At 40.5% G+C, this 18769-nt stretch overlaps 1 long non-coding RNA gene across 2 annotated transcripts in view; it reads right to left on the bottom strand.

Moving 5' to 3' along the window:
• Positions 1 to 520: 520 nt before the first annotated feature.
• The window catches only part of LOC133234110 (uncharacterized), a 37713-nt gene continuing 19464 nt past the window's right edge, over positions 521 to 18769 (bottom strand). The window contains exons 3-6 of one of the 2 annotated variants that reach the window (XR_009732019.1): positions 16690 to 16734; positions 15937 to 16025; positions 10469 to 10526; positions 521 to 1005 (exon numbers count right to left, since the gene is read on the bottom strand). This is a non-coding gene — a long non-coding RNA (uncharacterized LOC133234110). Of the gene's footprint in view, positions 1006 to 10468; positions 10527 to 15812; positions 16026 to 16689; positions 16735 to 18769 lie in introns of both variants that reach the window. The other variant, XR_009732018.1, reaches the window with a different exon arrangement.

Here is an 18769-nt window from a genome sequence, read left to right as displayed (position 1 = left end):
AGATGATTGACTTAAGAAGTCAATTGACTTAAAAAGTCAAATAATGCCATTTATAGCGTGAATGCACCTATATTCTCAGTGAAGTAAGACAGAGAAAGGCAAATACTGTAGGATATCACTTATATGTAGAATCTAAAAAAATAAAACATGTATAAAGATATAAACAGACTCTCAGGTATGGGGGGGAGGGAAACCTAGAGGTTATAACGAGAAAAAAGAAGGGGGAGATGGAAGATGGGGTATGAGATTAAGAGATGCAAACTACTTAAATAAAATAGATATGCATAAAGTAGATATGCAACAAAAATATGTTGTCTAGCTCAGGGAATTACAGACCTTATCTTGCAATAACTTTTAATGGAATATAATCTATAAAAATATTGAATTGCTATGCTGTGTACTTGAAACTAATGTAATATTATAAATCAATTTTACTTCAATTTAAAAAGTTATCTGGCATTCTATTGTGGTATTAACATTAAAGATTTTAAACTAAAAATATTGTATTCCACTACCCATATTATTGCTTGATTTTATCTTTATTTGAGAGCCTTAATTTTTTTCTTTACATTCTTTGTTGTGTCATATCTTGTTGTTTTACAGTAGCTCAGTTGCTAAGTCATGTCCTAATCTTTGCGACCCCATGGACTGCAGCACGTCAGGCTTCCCTGTCCTTTACTATCTCCCAGAGTTTGCTCAAACTCATGTCCATTAAGTCAGTGATGCCATCCAACCATCTCATTTTCTGTCACCCCTTCTCTTCTTGCCCTCAATGTTTCCAGAGTCAGGGTCTTTTCCAATGAGTTGGCTTTTCACATCAGATGGCCAAAGTATTGGAGCTTCAGCATCAGTCCTTCCAGTGAATGTTTGGGGTTGATTTCCTTTAAGATGGACTGGTTTGGTCTCCTTGCTGTCCAAGGGACTCTCAAGAGTTTTATCCAACACCACAGTTCGAAAGCATCAGTTCTTCGGCACTCAGCCTTCTTATGTGTTTTTATATTTTCCCTGAAAAAGAAAAGACTATGGTAGGATGATAGCAGACACATTAAAAGAAAAAAGATCTCTAGGAAACATAATAATTCCTGATTTTATTTCTCCCTGTAAGCAGGTACAAATAAAAACAGACTTCTGAAAACTTGCAGCCTAATATATTCTACTTATACTTAATAGACCACACTAAAATCAGAAATATCACTTGCAAAGTGATTATCTACCTTAACCACATTCACAATTATTTTTGTAAGTATTTTCACCAAAGATCTCTTGTCTTATCAAACAAAATTATATTAATTATTACCAAATATTTTGAAGGTACTTGACAGTAATTTTGGCCAGAAACCACATTTGCTAAAATGAGAAAATGTTTAGCATTTGGTCTATTTTGAAAGACACATTTTAAATTATTTGTGGGGAAAAATACACTCAGCATATAAGTATATTGCTAACTCGTTTTTAAGCAAAATTAAATTTTTATTTCAAGTCAAGAAAAATCTCCTATATGAATGAAATATTTAGTGGCTGAGCTAAAATGCGACAGTATTGGTACATTTTTCTTGTAACAGCATGTTAGCTAGCATATAGGTGACAGGCCTTTTTAGTCATTGTTAGTGGGACTGTAAAATGATATAAACTGGTTGGAATAAAGTTTGACAACACATTCAGTACATTAAATATAAGATGTAAGTTAAAATACTAAAGTGAAAGTGAAGTCGCTCAGTCGTGTCCGGCTCTTTGCAATCCCATGGACTGGAGCCTATCAGGCTCCTCCATCCATGGGATTTTCCAGGCAAGAGTGCTGGAGTGGGTTGCCATTTCCTTATCCAGGGGATCTTCCCGACCCAGGAATCGAACACGGATCTCCTGCATTGCAGGCAGACACTTTACCATCTGAGCCACCAGGGAAGCCATGAGAGTGTTAAATAGAATGTTCTGTGGTGTTATTGAAGAAAATATTTAAAGTCAGAAAAATCCCTAAAATTTATTAAGGAAAAATAAGTTTTTTAATAAACACTTTACACATTTTACTCTTTCCTTTACTTTCCAGTGATTAAAAAGTTATATATTCTGTCTCAGTTCAGTTCAGTTCAGTCGCTCAGTCGTGTCAGACTCTTTGTGACCCCATGAATCGTAGCACGCCAGGCCTCCCTGTCCATCACCAACTCCCGGAGTTCACCCAGACTCACGTCCATTGAGTCAGTGTTGCATATCTAAAGTATGTTGACTCAACTTTCTTACTCCCAATTTCCTATATATTTCACAATAATTTCAAATTTGAAATTTAGATTATTACTGACAAACTGCTTTTACTTTATTAATCTCCCTTTTCAAGAATAATTTTGACATGTGTATTATATTCCTTGACTATATTTTATGGTCAATATTTGAAAAAAAAAAGCCTTAGGGTTTATGAATTTAATTTTTCATCACTCTTTTTATTTACATCATATTCTTTCAGTTCTTTCATCTGTTATTTTGATTCATTTCTCATTTGGTTAGAATATGTCCTCAATTTTTTCACAAAAGTTTAAATGATCTGTTTTCTGGGATTCTTTGAGTCTGAGAACATTTTTTCTATCTCATTTGTGAATGAATCATAGCTTCTCCTTATTTAGAAACCTTGAATTACAATTTTTCATTCTCAAAGCATATGCAGATGTGGTTCCCTTGTGTGAAGCATTTATGAAAAGAAGAAATGTAGACAAATTTGTTTCTCCTCCTTTTCTCTGTTACCTGTGGTCTCTGTGCTATAGTTCATAACATTATTTTCAAATGCTGATTTTTTATTACAAGAAGACTGGATGTAATTCTCTTTCGTTTGATATATTTTGTAGGCATTTGGTGAGTCTTAATCCAAACTCACTTTTGCTTCATGTCAGGAAAATTTTCTTCTATTGTTTCCTATTATTATTTTTCCATTTGCTCTATTATTTTTCTGTCTGTAATTCCCTGCCATGTTTTCTTGTACTCACATACTGAAATGACCTATTTGTATACCATTTTGGCTCTTTTTTCTTCCCCCTTTAACTGGAAAAAAAAATCAGAGAATATAGGGGTATAGTAGTGTTTATAGTCAGTGATTTCTTAGTGGTAGGATTAAAGGTAATGTAAAATTTTTAAACATTTTAAATTTCATGTGTCCAAGTTTTAAAGACATCTACAAATAATATATGTATTACTTCTGCAATAATAAAAAATGTTTTCAAAAATAAAGAAATAACTTGAAGAGGAAACATAAAAATTACAGGGAAAGAATTTCATTGCAATGCTTAGTGACCAACTCTGGCCATACTATTATAGATTCTTGTGTTTTAAAATCTGAGGGGGATTTAAGATTCAATAAATGATTTAGTGATGCTAATAATTATCACTATAATATCAGACAACAGGGGCTTCCCTGGTGGCTCAGTTGATAAAGTATCCACCTACAATGCGGGAGACACAGATTTAATCCCTGAGTTGGGAAGATGCCCTGGAGAAGGGCATGGCAACCCACTCCCATATCTGCCTGGAGAACCCCATGGACTGAGGAACCTGTTGGGCTACTGTCCATAGAGTCACAGAGTCGGACGTGACTGAAGTGACTGAGCACGCACACATGCATCAGATAACAAACATACGGGTAAAATTAGAGAAGAAGAGAGATTACATTGCTTGAAAAGGTAACATTAAGATGAACTTAAAATTATTTTTCCAGAGTGTGACAGGCTTTCATACTGTAGTCACATATTTTCAACCCATGATCTGAACTCCAGTGGAAAGTTTAAGATACTGTAGCTTTTCCCCAACAACAAGGAGATGATTTTAGGAAACTTCCACAGTGGAAAACTTGGCAATTAAGGAATTTATGATTCAGTGTGAGAAATAAAACTAGAATAAATTCCTGAAATCCCTCAAAAATCTATTTAGTTACAATAAAATAATAATGAATGGTGCAGAAATAATTCCAGTTGATATCTAAGCCTTACATTTATAAGGATATACATTGAGCTTTTAATTTTTATTTATTCTTCCAAACAGTCCAGAAATATTTTTGAATCTCCTCTAATGCTCCAAGTATTTTAAAGTGTTTTTGATCTGTTTTGCACTAATAGACAAATTAGTTATGCAGTGTTTGTAGTGATGGATTGCTTTGTATTTATGTTCTTGCCTATGTCTGGGTCTTCAAAGAATGATGCCTTCTGGATTCTAATATTTGGAATTTTGTGACCCCCCCACCTACCCCACTCTGAGTCCTGTCTTCATCAACATTTACTGGGTTAGTTTCACCCTTTACCTTCTTACAGATGATTCCAGAATGTGGCTGTAAGTGCTTCCTTGGCATTCCTTCTGTTTTTCTTACCTCTTTTTCTCTGATCTCTCAGTCTTTTTTCTTACATGCATGGAGCATCTAAGCCAGGAAATTTGATACTACCCACAATTCTACACATATTCTCAGTTCAGGCCACTTTTCCTGCCACAAAAAAGTGGCTGACCAGGTAAATTACTCAAAGCTCTGCTCACTGGGAAGAGCTTATCTTACTAATGGTTTTCAAGCCACCTTTGCCTATGACTATGACGCAGCCCATCATCCTTTAATGGCTTGCCCCTTGTAAGATGATCCCTGATAATTGTCTTTGAGATCTGGTTCCCCCATCAGCTTGTCTTACAGAAGATCCCATGAAGTCATTGATGAGAGTTGAGATGGGGCCACTGGGCCCTCCTGCAGCATATTTTGTACCTAGGAAAACCATCCCTATTTCATGCAATTAATCCCCACATTTCTCAGTGAGTCAAAGCACCATCTGATTCTACTTGGGCTCTATCTTACATGTTCCTTTTCCATGTAATGTTAGATTCCTGTGCTGCCTGCCTGATCAATATATAACTAAAAGAAACCAGTTCATGATGAAAGTTCTAGATCCATGGTCACTTGTTCTTAAACTTTCTGTCTCTTTCAGCACATAGAAGGATGCTGATGTTTAATTCTTCATTGAAAATGTCATTCCCTTGTTTCAGAATCCTGGGGTCTTGCACTGTGACCCTCCCTCTGAAATTTGTCATGCACTCCTCTCAGCAGCGCTTGTCACCACTGACATGTGACTGTGTGACCCAAGTAGTGGGATGCAAACCCTGTAGCCTGCTCCCAAGATAGATCCTTTTCCTACTCCAGGTTCCACTCAAAGATCATAGGATTTAGGTCAAAGTAAAGTTCCTAGTTGTGTGGGCTTTATTAAATTGATTATACGCATTAGGTACAACCCTCAATGACTGCCCATTTATTTTGTCCCTAGGAAAAATGGGCCCTATTTCATCCAATTAATAATCTCTTCAGTTCTCTGTGAGGCAAGGCCCCTTGGGTACCACCCTGCTCTCACTCATTGCACAGCTGTCCCAGAGTACTGGTGGTTAGTGCCACCACCTGGTATCTATTGCTTTGGGACTCCGGCATCCCCACTGCTCTCAATGAACAAGCTCTGTGTCAGCCTGCAGAGGAGAGTTAATGATGCAGGTGCCTTTCTCACTGGCACATTTACAGCAGCCTTGTGAATACTGAGTCCTCTGGGCCCTGACTTAGAACATAATCTTCCATCCTCTCCAGCACGGGCTGCTTTACTGAACTTTTTAGTTCCTTCCTTAACCACCTGCCATAGTCATTCAGCTTTTCAACTTCACTCAGTGGGGCCATCTTGCTTTCCAGGCTTCCAGAGCCAGCCTCCCAACAAGTTTGCATCATCCCCTGGTGTCAAGTCCTACATCCTGACAGACCGACCCATTCTCTTCACATTTGGCTGTATTCTAATCACCTTGATCAAGCACCCTCCAAATCCAGTCTGTAGGTGCCCCCCTGGTTTTTGCCTGTATATACTGATTTTCTTATTACCCCTTTGGCACAAAGCTCTCACCAGGCTCAGGACATCTTCAGTAAGCTATGACTTAACCTCAGTTTTTGGTTTGGCAGGCAGCAGAGGAGGTAGTGGACCCAGTGGACTTAGTGGTGAGAACTCCTGGCCTCTTCCCATACAGGGAGAATACTAACTCTCAGTAGGGAGAGAGAAGCCATCTCTCCAGGCTCTGAGAGCTTGGAGCGAGGGGGTCAAATATCTAGGGTGCATGAGATTGACTAGGGGTTAATGCACATGAAAAATTAAAAGGAAAAAGGCAAAATTTGACAGGAGAGCCTCTGACTGCAATAAAAATCTGACTGAGAACATCCACACCAACAAGGAACTCCAGTGCAAAAAGACTACCTTATTGAAGGACCCTGGTACTTTGTGCCACACTTAGGCATTGGCTGGGGCTGCCTGGGAGGAGAGTGGTCTCAGCTGGAAAGCTGAAGTGGTCCCTGGAGTTGTAATAACTGCAGGTTGTCAGCTGATTGTGTTCCTTGCCTCTTAATGGCAAGGTCTTCTATGAAAGAAAGATCTCCAAGGCAGAGTCCATGGCTGCCGCAGCCAGCAAGGTCCTCCCACAATGAGAACTTAGGGAGGAGGCATCAGTTTTGTAGGTTTCATCTCTCATTTTCTCCAGGGCACAAGCTCATGGAGAGACACAGAGACCAAAATAGCCCAAAACCACACATTGTTCTTTCTCAGGGATCCATCATCCAATTCTTTTGCAAGTTAAAAATATGCTCACAAGATTCAATTGCAAAATAAATACAAAAACTAAAATTATTTTCTTTAATATTATCCATTCACCATCTGTTGTTTTTTACTTTAGGCATAGCTTGTTTTATTATGTTGCTTTACTGTAATTTGCAGATATTGCATCTTTTGCAAATTGAAGTTGATAGCAATGCTGCACTGAGCAAGTCTTTTAGCGCCATTTTTCCATCAGCATTTGCCCACTTCATGTCTCTATGTCACATTTTGGTAATTGTCTCAGTATTTCAAACTTTTGCATTATTATTACATTTTTCTGTTGATTTGTGGTCAGTGAACTTTGGTGTTACTACTATGACTCAGTGAAGGCTCAGATGATGGCTAACATTCTTTAGCAGTAAACTGTCAGGGGCCTCCCTGGTGGCTCAGACAGTAAAGAATCTAACTGCAATGTAGGACACCCGGCTTTGATCCCTGGGTTGGGAAGATCCCCTGAAGAAGGGAATGGCAACTCACTCCAGTATTCTTGCCTGGAGAATCCCACGGACAGAGGAGCCTGGTGGGCTACAGTCCATGGGGTCACAAAGAGTTGAACACAACTGAGTGACTAACATTTTCACTTTTCAGAGTTCCATGTGCTATAACAGTAGGTTCTAAAACACTAGGTTATTGGAACACACACACACACACACACACACACTGGGATTTCCCTGGTAGTTCCGTGGCAAAAACTCCATGCTCCCAATACACGGGGCCCCGGTTTGATTGCTGGCCAAAGAGCTAGATCCACATGCTGCAACTAAGAGTTATCATCCTGCAACTAAAGAACTCATTTGCCACCATTAAGACAGTGTAGTCAAATAAATATATACATGGTTAAAAGTAATAATAATTTTTTTTTTAATTTAAAAACATGCAAGATGTGCCTTGCTAGGTGCCAGGCCTGTGCTTCCCCTACTCCAGGCCATGACTTATTAGTGGAATGAGAAATCAGTTCAGTGGGTTGTGACCCACTTTATTTTTTTTTAATAGAATGAGATAGGCTAGAACAGAAAATACCATTCTGTCTTTTACACAGTAAGGGTAAGTATCTTGTGAGAATTTTGTTTCTATTAGCTATTGTGTATGTGTGTGTGTGTGTGTGTGTGTGTGTGTGTGTGTGTGCACGCGTGCACTGGGTCACACTATTCTAGGCCCACTGAGTGCTGGCAACAGAAAGTTCATCTAAAATCAGCCACAGGAACTGATTCTTGCTCCTTCTTCAAATTAATTTCCACATGATTTCTAAGCCTAGGGAAGACTGACTGATACAGCACCATACTACATTCTACTGTCTATCCCCATCAGAGAGGAAAAGGAGCTCTATGTAAAGGCACAAAGAGGTTTATGACAAGTAGGCATAACCATGAGATTTTAAAACACTCTTAAATAACAGGCAATTTACCCCCAAGCATCATAGTTAAGAGCCATTCGACTATGAAGATCAGAGAAAGTCAGGGAGGAACTTGGCAACTATTAGAATGACATCACGTGTCCACCAAACTTCCACGTTAACTACAAGCACTTCTACCGTGAGCACATTATCAGTTCCTCTGTGCTACAGTTTTTAAACATGCAGTCTTTGAAAAAGCTCCTTTGGAATTCTGTGCTTTTATATAGTTAAAGCTGTTTAAGTTTCAAAATAAGTTTTAATTTCCCTGCCAAGAGATAGCAAAATAGGACTTCTTGCTAATGACATACTAAAAGAGTATGCTGATTATAAAAAGTGGATTTATTTTCCTTAAGACAGTGACATTTTCAGGAGGACTATGGTTATTTATAAAACGGAAACCATATCAGGGAATGGAAAAAGTTTGCAATTATGACTTAGCTGGCACAATCTTCCTTGGAACCTTGGCTCTTCCTGTACCCTTGACCTGTGAGTGAGATTGACTTTTCTAGCTCACATGGTTACCCAGCAGGATAAGAAAAGCTGACACTTATTTTTCTGTAATGTTTTCTCCTCAACTATGTTGAGGTTTTCTAGTTGTGAAAAGTGTCAAGGGACTTCGCTGGTGGCTCAGTGGTAAAGAATCTGCCTGTCAATGCAGGAGACATAAGTTCAATCCCTGGTCCAGGAAGATCCCTCACGCTGTGGAGCAACTAAGCCCATGCACCACAACTACTGAGCCAGTGTTCTAGAGACTGGAACCGCAGCTACTACTGAGCTGACACGTGCCCTAGAGACTGCTCTGCAACAAGAGGAGCTGCCGCAACAAGAAGCCCAGGCACTGCAACTAGAGAGCAACCCCTGCTCATCACAGCTAGAGAAAAGCCACGTGTCAACAAAGACCGTGAACGGCCATAAATAAACAAATATTTTTTAAGTGATCAAATCACAACTTAAGCTTTTAACCCAAATCTACCACATCGATTTCAGTTCAGTTCAGTCGCTCAGTCATGTCTGACTCTTTGCGACCCCATGAATCACAGCACGCCAGGCCTCCCTGTCCATCACCAACTCCCGGAGTTCACCCAAATTCATGTCCATGGAGTCGGTGATGCCATCCAGCCATCTCATCCTCTGTTGTTCCCTTCTCCTCCTGCCCCCAGTCCCTCCCAGCATCAGAGTCTTTTCAAATGAGTCAACTCTTCGCATGAGGTGGACAAAGTACTGGAGTTTCAGCTTCAGCATCAGTCCTTCCAATGAACACCCAGGACTGATCTCCTTCAGAATGGACTGGTTGGATCTCCTTGCAGTCCAAGGGACTCTCAACAGTCTTCTCCAACACCACAGTTCAAAAGCATCAATTCTTCAGCGCTCAGCTTTCTTCACAGTTCAACTCTCACATCCATACATGACCTCAGGAAAAACCATAGTCTTGAATAGATGGACCTTTGTTGGCAAAGTAATGTCTCTGCTTTTCAATATGCTATCTAGGATGGTCATAACTTTCCTTCCAAGGAGTAAGCGTCTTTTAATTTCATGGCTGCAGTCACCATCTGCAGTGATTTTGGAGCCCAGAAAAATAAAGTCAGCCACTGTTTCCCCATCTATTTGCCATGAAGTGATGGGACCAGATGCCATGATGTTAGTTTTCTGAATGTTGAGCTTTAAGCCAACTTTTTCACTCCTCTTTCACTTTGATCAAGAGGCTTTTTAGTTCCTCTTCACTTTCTGCCATAAGAGTGGTGTCATCTGCATATCTGAGGTTATTAATGGTAACCACTCCATGGTAGACTGTAGCCTACCAGGCTCCTCCGTCCATGGGATTTTCCAGGCAAGAGTACTGGAGTGGGTTGCCATTTCCTTCTCCAGAGGATCTTCCTGACCCAGGGATCGAACCCAGGTCTCCCACATTGTAGGCAGACACTTTACCATCTGAGCCACCAGGGAAGTCCTAATTTATCAAATTGCATCTGGACACAGCACCTTATATTTGTTCTTTTATTATTGATGTCACTCGTTTGTTTGCTTTTGCTGTTTTTAATCCCAAAGTTGCAGCTGCCTCAGAGAAAAATAACTTCATTCCACGTGGTTATCCTATCCAATCCAAAAAAAATAAATTTAAAAATATCTCTGAATTAGGTATTATATCAACTAACTTGAAACATGTATGCCTGTTTTATTTAAAGCACTAGCAAATTGAAATATTATAAAGGAGCATAATGATCTATATTAACAGGAAATAAAATATTAGACTCTGCCATCTATATCTGTAAACACTCTACACAATAGAATAAAAGGGTCAAAAGAGTGGTACTTGGGACTAGCCCTTAATCTATAATGTCTTTGGGACACATCTTGACCTTTTAAAATGGCTCTTCTTCTTTTTAAGGGGGCAGAGTTAGCATCCGCAGTTGAATCAGGAAAAAGAAGAGCTCCACTCTAACATCTTTAAGCTTACCTTTAGAACTGAGCATTTTTATAGAGGGCAACTTCCCATTTGCTGAGGAAATAACATCCTGGAAAATGAGTCAGAAATAAATATCCTCAGTTTAATGCTATATAAATACATTTGCCATAGGTTTCATTAAATATTCATGGTACACACATGTACAGGTCAAATTACCTTTAAATATTACATTTCTTTCCAGTGGTAGAAAATTTCAGATTTATTCCATGTTTGGAAGGAGCAGCGATGGGACACATGCGTTAGTATCTGCCAGCAAATTCAGCTGCTGGTTTCACTTAACTCACCAAAATGTGAAGTAGCCTCAAGTGTCTTGTCTATCTCCTAGAAATCACAGATGGAACTTAAAGCCATCCTAAAATCCTAAGTATTTTACACATACTTTAAAGAAGAAATGGATTGTTTGGTGCCTCCTGTATAATATGCCTCAGGCATGTTATACAAATCTCAGTTAATACAACCAAATCCATGAAGTAGGACTGATCATCCTTCCACATAATGCAATTGATTAAAAAAAAAAAAAAAATGGCTCAGACCGATACGTTGCACGTGATTGTAGGAAATGGCAGGATCTGCCTGGAAACAGATCCTGTTTCTGACAAACCATGGTTTGTCAGGGTCCCACAGTTCCAGTGCATCTCTGGTAAGATCAGTTGTCACGTGTGGCCCTGTAGATTACAACGCGGGCCGAGCATTAGCAACTTGAACTAATCAAGCCTCTTCTAACTTCCCCCTCCTGCACAGCAGCACGGAAACACTCTGGATTCAAGTCCGAAGGATTTTTTGGTCTGAACCCTGTTCTTTCCCTGACTGATGTGCTGTGCTTAGTCGCTCAGTCGTGTCCAATTATATGTGACCCCATGAACTGTACCCGCCAGGCTCTTCTCTCCATGGGATTCTCCAGGAAATAATACTGGAGTGGGTTGCCATGCCCTCCTCCAGGGATCTTCCTAACCCAGGAATTGAACCCATATCTCTCGCATTGCAGGTAGATTCTTTAACATCTGAGTCATCTTGAGTTACTTGTGCATTTCACATTCTTCTGATTTTTTTTTTTTTTCCATCAAGGGTAAATCAGGAATAATATTACAAGTACTGCCAATCTCATAGTAGAATCAGAGGATCGGCTGAGATGGTATATGGGGTCACTGTATGGAAAATGCCAAGCCCAAAACTGATGTAGGGCTTATGTAGATCTCATCACACACCCATCTCTGGTAGCAGACTGGTCCGCATCTTATCCAGCATCTGGCCACAGAAAGTTCATATGAAATCAGCCACAAGAACTGACCCTCTCCTTCCTCATAAATCCATTCCCATAGGGTTTCAAACTCTAGGGTCAGTCTACCTGATACAACAAGACACTATATCCCTCTGCCCGCTGCTCAGAGAAAGAATAAAGGGCTCCATGTAAAGGCACTAAAAGGTTTATGACAAAGCATAACCATGACATTTTGGCAGTCTTTGCTGTCTTTGAAAAAGACCTCAACTTCACCACCTCAACTTATGGCATCACCTCTGTGGAGATGACCCCCATATTCATTTCCAAAGCCTATTATTCTCAAAGTGCCTCCAACTGAGAATGTTGATGTTTCTATAAATAGGCTTTACAGAGAGTTACTGAGCCATGTGGGGACCGTGGAAAGAAGGCATTCAGCATAGGGGTTTAAACATATTGCTAAGTTGATTAAACAATTTATCATCCAAACTGGGAGACTCTTTGAATGCTATTAATAATTATGCTGAGACAAAGGGTTTACACCAGGACTGTCCCAGGCACAGCAAGAGGAAGAATCACCCCATATATACCCCAATAAAAAACCATCCTATTTAGAGAAACACTAGTGGATGTTAACTGTCTCCCATCCTGTATTTATGGGTGTTAGTTCAACTGCTTTGCTAGTAACAGAGTCAAATTATCAGAGTAAACTGCATGGTAACTAAAAAGTAGGAATAAAATCATTTCTTATAAAAAAATAAAAATAAAACCATTTTAATTAATCCTCCATGCTTATATATATTTTAGGAACTCCATCTTAATTTTCTTTAAAAAGGCAGCTGGATTATATCTAATGAAGGTGTTATTTTGATACATGTAAAAAATGTTAAATATGCCACAAAGTTTCTATTTGTTCTCTCTCTTTTTTTTCTTAATATGTCAGTTATATTAAAAAAAAAATCAGAAATGGTTCAGAAGTCTTTGAACCTCAGAGAGGCTCTAGACACCCCTAGGCCTGACCTTCCCTCTGGTTCTGTCAGTGGAGTTTAAACTAGCTCCTGCTACTGCTGCTGCTAAGTCGCTTCAGTCGTGTCCGACTCTGTGTGACCCCATAGATGGCAGCCCACCAGGCTCCCCTGTCTCTGGAATTCTCCAGCCAAGAACACTGGAGTAGGTTGACATTTCCTCCTCCAATGCATGAAAGGGAAAAGTGAAAGTGAAGTCGCTCAGTCGTGTCTGACTCTTCGCGACCCCATGGACTGCAGCCTTCCAGGCTCCTCTGTCCATGGGATTTTCCAGGCAAGAGTACTGGAGTGGGGTGCCATCACCTTCTCCGTTAAACTAGCTGGACATTCACAATTCTGCATCTTCTCAAACTCAGGATGTGTGCATGTGCTCAGTCACTCCAGTAGTGTCCAACTCTTTGTGACCCCATGGACTGTGGCCACCAGGCTCCTCTTTCCATGGAATTCTCCAGGCAAGGATACTGGAGTGGGTAGCCATGCCCTCCTCCAGGATATCCTCCCAACCCAGGGGTCAAACTCACCTCTCCTGCATCTCCTGCATTGCAGGTGGATTCTTTACCTGCTAAGCCACCTGTGAAGCCCAAATTCAATATAGGTGAAACCAAACTCCTCTAGGTTCATCTATCATGTGACTATGATAAGGACTATAAGATCGACTGCGTCTGGGTCCACTGTCTTTAGGGCCAACACTGGCCCCAAATATCATAGAGTGACACTGCAAATCTGAGCCACAAGGGGAGCAGAAAAGAGGAGAGATGTAAATGAGAGCCAAGGCCAGAATCCCTGTTTGGTGTCACTTCCAATGGCTTCTGTTGCCTTTGATTTCTCATCCTCCAAGGGGCAGGGTGCACAAGCTGCAATGTCAAGGCGAACTCCAGGAGCAGGGCAGGGAGCCAGACACCTGAGCCTTGGCTGACAGTGGAGAGCGGCTCAGGCAAGTGGCTTCTGGGGAAGGCAAGGTGACAAAGACGCATGCTGCTTCCCCATCTGACACTTACCTGCAGCACCATCTGTGGCACCTACTCAGAGCCGGGAAGTCTTCTGGCCTCTGGGGGAAAAGAGGGCTCTCAACTGCAACCCTGTGGACCCCGAGTCGGTGGATGCCTGCTCTGAAATAGCAGTGGCAATTCCTATTCGTAAAAATCCCACCAGGATTCTAGCGACACATTTTGAGGATTGCCCAGCAGGTTCTCATCCTGGTGTAACAGGCCTCCCATACACAACTGCCCCCTTTCGCCTGGTTGAATGAATCACTTTACACACCCATCTCAACACACACCTGCTCATTTCACGCCCCACATGTGCTGTCTTTACATCTTCAAGGCTGAGTTTCATAATATTGTAAGGTGACCTTTAGCATAAAAAGTGCCATCATGGAAGGAAAATCACTATCAGCCAAATTTTAATTAGTCCTGTAAGGATAATGCTGTAAGTACCCTGAAGGATGCTGGATGAGGGGACCCACAGGGCAATGTCACAGTGCCCATTTCTTGGAGGTGATCATTTCCCTGAGGATTCTCTGGCCATTGGGCAGACAGAGGTCCCTGGGTGCACCAGTTCCCTGGACCAGATCCTCAAGTCACTAAGCAGTGTCCCTCGTCTGTCTAGTTTATCTGACCTGCTGGCATCCATGGTGGAAGTGGAGTTCTTTCAACCCATGAGGAAGGCATGATCAGTCACCCGGGTGGATATAAAGAAAGAAACTTCTATTCCTTCAAACTACCAAACCTGAGCTGCATCTAATTACTACAAGTGCTCTATGCATATTTTTATGTTTCATTTTTAAAATGGGACATTTTTCTCCCACTTACATGTCAGAACACTGAATTTCCAAAAGTTCAGTTTTTAATTCACATAACTAATAAACAGAATGCTTCCCAGGTGGCTCAGTGGTAAAGAATCCACCTGCTAATGCAGGAGATGCAAGAGATAGGGATTCGATCCTTGGGTCCACCCACTCCAGTATTCTTGCCTGGAAAATTCCATGGATAGAGGAAGGTGCCTAGCAGCTATGTTCCGCGGGGTTACAAAGAGTCAGACACAATGGAGGGATTGAGCACATGCACACTCGTTAAACAAAACAGCCAATTGATATATAAGCAAACTTGTTTTTGATAAGCCTACATTTGGAAGTTTTGCCTTAACAATTGAATATTTGCTGTTAATAATAAAATATTCTCAATTATTATTTAAAAATCTTTTTGGTTTCTATAAAAATACAGAGACAAGTAGCCTGGATTCAGTGTCCATCAATAAATTTCCAAAATGCTGTGAAAGTAGGAAATTATTTAAATTAAATAAAATACATTCACTTTTATTTAATTCACTATTAAATAAAAGTGAATAATTTATTATGTTTAGAGGAAGCTTATCTTAAAATAAGAGCTATTGCTGGTTACATAGGTTATTGCAAAATCAGACCAAGGAACACAGAGAATCACAATGTTAATGGCCTTGCCTGGCAAACAGATTACTTTATAGAAAATTTTCAGACAACTCAGTGGCTAAATTTGTGTCTTTTCCATGATTAAATTATTTTCTTCTCATAGACTCAAACTTTCTTGAGTATAGAAACTCTGTCAATTTAGTCCTTTTATCTACAAAACACCTCACGTATTTCTGAGCATGCAATAGATGCTTAAAATATGCTTATATTTAACTTATATAACATTCCAGTCCTAACCTCTGAGAATCAAAAGTATTTGCATCGTACTTTACAGTTTACAAATCACTTTTATAAATGGTACAATTAGGAGGATTATCTTCAATGTAAATAAGCCATAGAAGCTAGAACTGAGAAAAATGTAAAGAGTTTCCCAAGATGACATGGTTTTTAAAACCTGTGTGTTGATGAACCCAACTTATATCATTTGACTTGAGCGCCTACAATCTTGGTTTGTATGTAAGGGAAGACTTTGCTGAATTAATGGATACCTCAATCAATAATGAAATCATTGAAAAGTAAGCACTGAAATCAGATTGTGAAGCAACAAGCTAGTTGATGATAAGTACCAAGGTTATTACTTATGTGATCTTCATTATTTTTTCTAAAGAAGAGTGAGGTAGATGAAACACAGAACAAACAAAATGATACCTCGCAAAACAATAGTCCCACAGTCATCAAGGGGCATGTATGTTTCTTTACACTCAGAGAAGTACCCAAGAGCTTGCTTGATGGAAAAGACTCACAAAGAACCGAATAGTTTGGCATCACAGACCAAGTGGTTCCTCGCTGGCGATGACCACTGTCACAAGACTGGATTTAGCTTCAGACGTATTGCGTGCCATCTGGCTCCAAAGAGCAAACCTATTTTTATAATATCATATTTGCAATAAGAGAAAACGACACACATGCTCAGAGTTGGATGGGCTTCCATTTTTAACACGACTGACTTTCATCTTCCTGGGGGCCCCAAACTGGGTGGGCTCTCTTTCTCTGCTCTGAGTCTTATCTCTGTTAAGTTGCATGATTAGGATCCCAAAGTCACTGAACAAACAGGGTAGAATTCTCCATAACAGACCTCTTGTTCATATGCATTTCACTGGCTTTTGTTCGAGAAGTCCGAAAATGGCTATCATCTCCACACTAATAATATCCTTCAGTAAATGATAAAGCCAAGTCCAAAGTAAACCAATAAGCTTTATCGGCATGTCAAAGTGATCCCCTTACAGCTCTGTACTTGCCAAGTGTGCATCCTTTTCCTAGACACAGCCTCGATGCACATTAAAAGGCACTTACTAGAGTGGGTGTTTGTTTGCCAAAGGAGGGCAGGCTACACTCTGATTCCAGTCACCCCGGTCGTCACTCTCATCACAGGAAGATAGGTGTACTTTACAGCCAGACTCCTTCCTTGATGACCTCTTGACTCAGAGTCTGGGGGAAATTCAGAGCTTCCTGCCAAGTGGTTCTTGCTCTTTCTGCTTGTTAATATTAACTGATGGACTTCTTGGAGGGAGGGTGAATTTCTTACCATGAATCCAGAGAATGCCGTGGTCCACCAGCTACTCTTCCATCCCTGTTGTCAGAGAAGATGAGTCAAGAAGGATTTATACATGCTGTTCATCCTAACAGATGGCCTTTCCCCTGTATTCTAAGAGAAGCTGAAAAATCAATCCACGTTCTCTCTAATTCCAAATTAGGCAAATGAGTGTGCTGGCCTTGATTGCTGGGAGTGGATTTAGCAAAATGGACACAGTGAAAAAGGTGAAAGATGTAAAATGTTTAGAAAAGCCTGTATCTCACCTCATTTAGAATTCTGTGCCCCTCTTCTCACTTCTTTTACTTTAATTAATTTTGATAGGAGTATAATTGCTTTACAATGTTGTGCTGGTTTCTATCACCACCTCGCCAACTTTTGGCATAAAAAATGAGGCTTATTTATGAAGGAGTGAAAACAATAATATTCTTTCCTTTCCTTTTGTGTTCTGTGTGTGTGTGTGTGTGACTTTGCCACTCTATGTCCAAGAAAGGTTGCTGTATACAGCATATGCTTGTATAATTGGTATAAGTGAATGTGTAACTATAAAAACATGTCCGTTGTATGTACATCACACACTGAAATAGCATGTGGGTCTGTGTAGCTAATATCAGGAACAATGGAGGCTGCTTATGTTAGGTAATAGCAATATGTTGCAGGTTTTCTTAGAATTTTGGTTTTTTTATGATTGTAGATAAATATTCCCCCAGGAATGAATGGCTCGGGGAAGGTGTGATGGGATATGAAGCCTTTCGTCATAAAATCCCCATATAAAAATCCTGGCAAGATTGATAGGGACTGAAGTGTGTCTAACACTGTTGCTGCGTTGGTTTCATTCCAAACACAGCATGCTCCTGAATGGTCTGTCATTACCATCAGACCTGAAGGAAAGAAGAGCTGGAGAGAGAAACCTCTCATTGCCACCTATAGGCTGCGAGAGGAAGGTCCAGGGGACAGCCATGTTGCTCTGGGGAGCAGCAGAGAAGGAGAGAGATTCTAGAGGCCTCCAGTTTGCATTCACATTGACTTTGCCTCACTCCTTTTTCCAAAGAGCACTTCTTGTGCCAACATCTGGCCCAGATGCAGTAGAGGATACAAAGGTACAAAAGAAATATTGTCCTCATCTTTGGCTACAAATATGAAAAATAAATCTATCTCTCATGGTCTAGGCACTGGAGAGAAGCCACAGTGAGCTGAGAACTTGATTGATGGTGGTGACAGAGAGGTCTTCCTGGAGGAGGTAATATTCAAATCCTGCTAAGTGCTCTACAAGGCCAACACCCAGGTAGAGGGGAGGGGTCGTATTCTGGGTCACAGAGCATGGCATAAGCAAGGGGGTCGGAGTACAGATGACATGCTTCCTGTTTAGGGAACTACAATAAGTTCTATATCTGACTTTGTTCTAAGGGTGAATTTTTTACAGTATGTGGGAGGGGAATAGTATTGCCTAAGATGGGGCTAAAAAAAAACTGAAGAAAGATGAACTATGAAAGGCTCAAGGACTCTGCTACTGTTGTTATTTAGTCACTAATCATGCCCAACTCTTTGCGACTCCATGGACCAAAGCCCTCAAGGCTCCTCTGTCCATGGGATTTCCCAAGCAAGAATACTGAAGTGGGTTGCCATTTCCTTCTCCAGGGAATTTTCCTGACACAGAGACTGAACCTGCATCTCCTGCATTGGCAAGCAGGTACTTTTACCACTGAGCCACCGGGGAAACCCCATGCTATGGTACCTGTAGTTTATTCTAGACTCAGAGTCGCTGTCTCTCAAATGAGATCACTATTTGCTGAAAACAAAAACCTTTGTTATTTTACCATTATAATTGACATGTTTGGTGGTGTCTCTCCAACTCACACTTTTCCCTTTCTTCTGACTCTCCCGCTACTCCACAGAAAGGCCCCTTAGTGGTGGGTCATGTGCAAGTTTTACAACCCTGCTTCTCCGACTACCATATGCAGAGTAATTAGATCTCTGGCCCAAGCTGGGCCAATCAGCTTCCTTCTTACATGAGTTTATTGTAACAGAGAATTCCTGGGAACTGAGTTCACTAATGATAGATCTCAAGAAGGAA

Source organism: Bos javanicus, chromosome 21 (assembly GCF_032452875.1).
Source record: "Bos javanicus breed banteng chromosome 21, ARS-OSU_banteng_1.0, whole genome shotgun sequence".
Taxonomy (NCBI): domain Eukaryota; kingdom Metazoa; phylum Chordata; class Mammalia; order Artiodactyla; family Bovidae; genus Bos; species Bos javanicus.
Note: the sequence above shows the minus strand (reverse complement) of the source record. Positions and strands in the feature narration are given on the sequence as shown.